Source organism: Elephantulus edwardii, unplaced genomic scaffold (genome assembly GCF_000299155.1).
Source record: "Elephantulus edwardii isolate Elephantulus edwardi_28Jun2011 unplaced genomic scaffold, EleEdw1.0 scaffold00002, whole genome shotgun sequence".
Classification (NCBI taxonomy): Eukaryota; Metazoa; Chordata; class Mammalia; order Macroscelidea; family Macroscelididae; genus Elephantulus; species Elephantulus edwardii.
The window spans coordinates 27,358,132-27,365,204 of record NW_006399752.1 but is presented as its reverse complement, the minus strand read 5'-3'; positions in this window follow the sequence as shown (position 1 = coordinate 27,365,204).

Here is a 7,073-nt window from a genome sequence, read left to right as displayed (position 1 = left end):
CCTGCGCTCCGTGCGCCCGCCCGCCGGCTCCACTGAGGCGCCCACGGCCGCGGTGACGAGGGGGCAGCCCGGTCCCCACGCGGGCGTCTGGCCTCGGGCGGCGGAGACGCGGGACTCGCGCGCTGGGTCCAGTGGTTCTTAACAGTTCAACAGTTCTGTAGCGCAATTGTGAAATGTTTAGGACCACTAGACCCGGCGGGCCTGGCGGCGGCGACACAACACAACACAACGCGGCTGGGCCTGGGGACCGACGGCGAGGCGGCGGGCCTGGCTGTGCCTGACGGTGGGGCGCATGGCAGGCCCTGGAGCGTCTTCATCCTCGCTCCCTCGGAGCCCAGGACTCCACCCTTCTGAAACTCGGGGGACCTGGGGAGGGTTCTGGCTGGCACCGCGCGGGGAGCGCCCGGCCTGGCTCTTGCCCTCGGCGGCGGAGCTGGTTCGTTCCCTCGGCGGCGGAGCTGGCCAGCCTGGGGGAGCCTGTCCTCGGCGGCCTGGTCGGCACAGCCTCGGCGGGGAGGGTGCTCGGAACAAGGACTGAGGAGAGTCGAGTCTGGGGCTGCGGCCTCCCACACAGCCTCGGGCTAGGCGAGTGAGGAGCTTCCACTGGAGGTCTTCAGAGGAACCTGAGGTCTGTTATTCTAGCCTGTAGCCCAGGATCAGCCAGGGTCAGTTCTATGCAGGTGAGGTGGCCTCAGCCTCCAGACCACTTGGGTGAGACTGACATCTGGGAACCTGCCCCCTCTCTCGCTCTCTACTCCCTTGGCTTGGAGTTTAGGGGAGTTGTTAGGAACGGTGGGGTCAGTGGATGCATCCAGGGCCCTCCTGGATACAGCTCCCCACCGGAAGGTGGGGCCCAGGAGCTCTGCTGAGGGGAGGAGCAAGTGGGGGGCACCATCTTCCTGCCAGCCCTGGTCCCTCCACCAGTGTTGGGTCAGGGTGCCGGGCAGTGACAGCGCTCCTGGCTGCACCCTGTGGCCACTGTATCCTGTGACCTGCCAGGTCCTAGTGTGGAGGGCCTCCTGCTGGGGGAGGGAGGGTACCAGCATGATTTTGCGCCTGTGACCATAGTGCTGTCTGTTGAGAAAAATAAACTTGTCCCCAAGTCTTCTGTCTCCTGCCTGTTGTATTCCACATCCCTCAGGCCTCAGCCTGGCATCATTCTCTGCGCAGGGGCCCAGCTCCCACCTCCGCCCCGCCTCCCTCTCCCCAGGCTGGCTCCTCCACTGTGTTGTCTTCACAGCCCCACCCTACATGGGATTGGCCAGCCCTTCCCAGAGGCCTGGAGGTTGGCCTTGGGACCGAGCTCCAATTCTAGGTGCACACACTGCCCCTCTGAGGAGGGATGGTCTGCCTGCCTGGGGCCAGGGCCTCCAGAACCTGTGGACCTGGCCTGGTACCACATGGTGGGCAGGTCTGAGGAACATGTCCCAGGTGGCCATAGGGACTGGAAGGCCAGGTGGTGGTGGACTGGTCTCTGCAGCTCCCTGAGGGCAGATGGACCATGACACAGCCAGTGCCTTGCACCTGCACTTGATAGAGGGCGCTGAGGGTCCTGCACTGTTTGTCTGTCTCTTAAGTAACAAAGTCACTGGTGTTAGCCAAGCACTGGCCCATCATCAGGGTAGACAGTCCCCACCCACGTGGGTCGGGCTCGGAGGGTGTGTGACAGGTCTGCCATCAGAGGGGCTGCAGGCCGGGCTTCTCCTCTCTGGTGCAGGCGGGGGCCAGGCTAGGGCACTGAGGCAGGCAGGGACCAGGCTAGGGCACCGAGGGAGGGCCTCACGTCCTGGGGACAGTCTTGGTGCCAAGCAACAGGGACAGAACATGCCACTCTGCTCGCTCAGACCACTGGGCCCAGGGTGGTCCTCAGATCTCTGCAGGCCTCTGCAGTCCCTCCAGCCCTGCCCCGCCTCCCCTCTCTCGGCCTTTCCTTCACAAGCATCCTGACACACTTGGATTGTGTGAATGTTTTCTTCAGCTCCCATGTTCTCTCTCTGTCCTCTCATTTATCACACTCTTCCCTGCTCTCCATTGTGGACACCTTTTCTGCTCTGGGGTTGTTGAGTGTCTGGGGGTGCTCGGCTGTTTGCATTGTGCTCTGTGTGGGTGACTGGGGCACACAGACTGGGGCTGTCTGGTCTCTGCCAACTCAGTGGCTCCATGCATGTTGGGCCAGAACAGATTTGGGGAACACAACCACTGCCCTGGAGGGACTTTCTTCTTTGTGCCTAGGGAGCCCGCATCCCCAGCCGCAGGTGGCTGGGTTTTCAAGCCTTTCTTCTGGGCACTGTTGTGTGGGTTTGAACTGCCAGTGTTTGGGTTTGTAGCCAAGAACAAGGCGGCGCATGTGAGAACATGGATCAAAGCTGGGACTGGAGTGCTGGGCAGAAGTAGCATGTCATACACACGTGCACGCACGCACGCTCCGGTGCAGCCTACATCAGCGCTGCCATCATTCACTGCAGGCCGCATTGCACACTCTTGTGCACACACCATCCACACTGCATACTCCGTGTGACATCACACACACGTGTGCACACGGTGCCTCAGTGCTGCACGCCGTTCAGTGCGACCTCACACACACGTGCACGCACACCATTTACTACCCCGTACGGGCCATCTTCATGATCAGCCTCGTCTGAGTCCAGGGGTGAGGGACTCTGCCTCCCGGCCTCAGGAGCTGCGGCTGGTGGGGGAGATGAGGTGGCAGAGGCCTGCCTGGGGAGCTCAGGACCCACTCGGGCTTCTGCCCCACGTGCCCCCCTCCTTGGGCCTGGCTGGACTGTGCTCAGGCTGGAAGTAACCTCAGGTCTGAGAGAGGTGTGGGGAGAGGATGATGGGCGGGGAGGGGGTGAGGTCAGGAGAGGCAGGGCTGAGGCCTTCACACAGCCCTCACTCTCTTGGGGGTTTAACACATGCCCTGCCTTGGCAGAAGCTGGTTTCCTCATCTGCATTACCTGTGGACAGGTAAATCAGAGGCGCCCTCTGGTCCATAGAGCCCGTGGCCATGGCGCCACCTGCTGGACACGGGTGAAATGACGATTCCTGCCTGTATGTGATTGGGGTCTGATGCTTGTGCATCTGCCTGTGGTGTGTATGTGTGTAGTCCGTTAAAGGTGGGATGAGGGTGCAGCGTTCAAGTGTGTGTGCTCTGTGTGTGTGTTCAGAGGGGGTAAAAGTGCGGAGCTTGGGCATGCATGTGCATGTGTGATGTCGTGCAGATGTGTGTGTGATCAGGCCGGGGTGAGGGCGCAATGTGTATGTGTGTGGTGTGTGCACATGTGAGTGGTGTGTGCGTGCATGTGTGTGTGCAACTGGGAGTGGGGTGAGGGTGCAGTGTGTATGCGTGTGGTGTGTGTGTGCAGGGTGTACACACATGCGTGTGGTGCAGTTCAGAGTGGGGTGAGGATGGATGCGTGTGGTATGTGCACGCACCACTGCGTGTGTGTATGTGTGCCGTTCGGAGCAGGGTGAGGGTGCACTGCTCCAGCCTGGCCGCCTGTCGCCTTGACACATTCACTAACATCCAGAGCTCTGGGCCTGAGCTGACATGGGCACCCAGTGGTGTGGGTGTTGAGTTTGTGGGGTTGACACTGCCCGGTCATGGGACGTCTATGTGAAGTCCACTGTGGCAGCCACTAAGTCGGTCCATCTATGAAGGGTCCCCTTGTTCCCTCTATCCCTCCATGCCATCAATCACGGCGGCTTTTCCCAGCAGGCAACACGGCCAGTAAAGGCGAATGAGTCTCTCCCTCCCACTGCAGAGCCGTGGGCAGATGCCCTTCTGGGTCTGACACCCTCCTGGGTCTAACCCCTCCTGGGTCTGATGCCCTTCTGGGTCTGATTCCTCCTGGGCCTGTGGCGGGTGTGCTAGTCTTCTGCCTCACAGTCCAAACGCACATGTCTTCTGTCTTCCTCTTCATTATCCACCTCCTGCATGCACACGAAGTGACCAAAAAAACCACAGCAGGAGTGAGTTTGATGCACCTCAGTCCTCAAAGCGACACCCAGAGATAAGGATTAGGGCTTTCTCTGCCTCGACTGGGAGCCTTCCTGGAAGAGCGGGCACCTGGATTATGCTGAATTTCTCACTGTGAATTAGAAGCCCAAGTGCAGACCTGAGATCCCTGAGGGCTTTGGCGCTGGGGGGGGGGTGGCGAGAGGTCCGGCCACCAGGTCCTGAGGGATGGTGGTGCTGGGTCTGGGAGGGGAGCCTCAGGTGGCGCTCAGTCTGGGGGCCGCCCTGTCACGATGGGGGCACCCGCGCTCTTCCTCTCAGTCCCCAGGCAGGCAGAGGGGCAGTGCCCCCATGTCAGCAGGACAGGAGCCATGGCAGGGCTGCTGGCTTGAGGTCACGTGAGGTCAAGGCCAGCTCTTCCCACAGCCTTGCTCCAGGTGGGTCTGGGTGGACACGGCAGTCTGAAGTCTGCCTAGAGTCCACGCTGGGATGGGGCCTACGCTGGGGGTGATAGAGCACTGGGGCCTAGAGAGAAGGCCCCTCACAGACGACTCGAGTGTGCCCAGCGTCACTTTCCCTTCATCTCTGCAGCTCATAGATGTGGCATCTTCTCTGTGCTGAGTGTTGTGTCAGCATGGAACCTGCCTGTGGGGGCTGGCCTTCAGTGCATGGTGGACAGTACACAAGAAGCACGGGAAGACTTCACAGCAGCTGCACCTCCCTGCTACCGAGGGTTGTGGCAGCAGAAATACCACTACACGTGGCTTTAAAGAACAGGGATTTAAGGGATCTCTGGTAGCCTAGTGGCAGGAAGCTGCACTGCAATCCCAGAGGTGCGTGGGTCAAATCCATCAGATGCTCTGCTGGAGAAGGAGGGACAATCTCCTCCTGTACCTGTCAGACCCGATTGGACGGTACACATAATAATGATAACAACAACAACAACAACAACCAGGGATTTACCCTCTCGCAGCTCAGCGTCCAGAGATTGGGTTCAGCCCTGGCAATAGGGAAGGTTCCTCCTGTGCTGGCTCTGCGCAGAGGTGCTGGCCTCCTGCCGCACCTGGAGCAGGAGTTCCCCAGTTCCTTGTTGTTGGTGCTGCCGAGCTGACTCTGAGCCACAGTGACTGCAGACACAGCAGAAGGAAACCTCACCTGCGCTGTGCTTGACTTGAGCCCATTGTTCCAGCCACCAGGCCAGCCCCCGCCACAGGAGATCTTTCCTGTCTTTTATCAAGCATGATACCCTTCTCCAGGGATCAGCCCCTCCTCAGAACACGTGCAAAACATGGGAGATGGAGTCCCACTCTCCTCCCTTAGAGGAACAGACTGGCTGCACTCTCTGAAAATGTGGGAATCACTTATCTCGGCAGTCCATGGTGTACTCAGTATTCTCACCAACATGTAACCCAGAGGCCTTCATTTTTCGTTGGTTTCCCTCATCTACTGTCCAATATTCACATACAAGGAGGCGAATGAACAGACTACCACCTGGGCCTACAAACCTTAGTTCTCAGTGTGACATCCCTGCTCTTTAGCATCTGAAAGAGGCCCTGTGCAGGAGAGAATTGCCCAGTGCAATGCGTCCTTTGGGCTTTTAACTTTTGCTCCCATGGGTTTGGTTGTTAATTCAAGTAAAATGAAATCCTTGCAACTTGAACCTTGCTGCTTTTCATGATGCTGTTCCTTGGTCCACTTGTGAAGTTTTCCGTTCATTTATGATGAGGTTCTGGGATTTACAAAGATGCAGCCTCATTACCATACTGGGGAAAACTATTCCCCCAAAGGCATAGGGCGGGGATCCCACTATAATACTGGGGTCCACAGCTCAGCCTCCTGGATGGTGGGGTTCCGGGCTCGGGGCCTGGAGACCCTGGGAGGGGGTGCAGGGAGGAGGGGGCCAGGGTAAGATCTTGGAGAAGGAGACATTCTGAAAGGACCTGACAGAACAGAGGCAAGGCGTGCCAGAAGGTACAGTTGGTATCAAAATTCTAAACATGAGCGTGCCTGGCGTGTTGACAAGGACCCTAAACGGAGGACCTCTCCTGAGGAGGCTGGAGAGGACCGTGGCGGGCGCATGTAGAGAGGAGGCTGGTGAGAGCTCGGGGAAAGGAAGCTGTGGAAGGCGGGTGAGAAGAGGCCAGTGAGGGCACGCGGGGTGAGGAGGCCGGTGAGGGCGCGCGGGGAGAGGAGACGGACAGGGAGCGCGAGGCAAGGAGGCAGGGGAGGGCGCTCGAGGAGAGGAGGCCCGGGAGGGCGCAGGAGGCGAGGAGACGGGGAGGGTTTGCGGGAAGAGGAGCCTGGAATGAGGAGGCCAGGCAGGGCGCGCGCAAAGATACATTTTTAGCAGAGAGGAATGACGTCAGCTACCTGTTCGGGGCTCCTCTGGCTGCTGTGTTGAAAGCAGACGGAAGGGGGCGCAGGTGGACGCAGAGATTGCAGCTTCGGGAAAATTGCTGCCGGTTGAGGACAGAGAGGGTGGGGGTGAGGCAGTGCGGTTGGGAGAGGTCGGATCCTAGCGTGTGGTCAGGTGATCCCACAGGAGCTACTGAAGGGTGAATGCATGAATGAATAGATGAGGATGGGGGCTCCTCCTCATCCCACCTGACACAGGACAGCTACAGGGGCAGGAGCGGGCCTGGTCCCTGTCCACACTTGTACTCTGGGCACTGGCTGGGCGCTGCTCCGGTGTCTGGGCTTCCTGGCTGGGGTCCCTACGGGTATGGATGCTGGTCATGGGGAGAGGGGTGGGAGATGCAGAGGGGTTGGAGTTGTCATCTCCAGGAACTTGGCCTGGCCACATGGGTTCTTGGCCCAGCCTGTTGTGGTCCTTAGTGGGCCCAGCACAGGTCCACCTGCGTGGACCATGCACAGCCCACAGTTGCTTCCACAGCGGCCCGCCTGAGCCAGGCTTGGGGGGTGACAGGGCCTGGCCTCCAGAACCACACACCTGGGCGGAGGCCTGGCCACTTAGCCTCAGTTTGCTCATCTGTAAAATGAGGTTGGCATAGTTGTGAGGAGTGGTGAGGCTGCAGTGTCATAAATCAAGTGCCTGGCTGCCCATCCCCACTCCAGACAGCGTGTGTGTGTGTGTGTGTGTGTGTGTGTGTGTGTG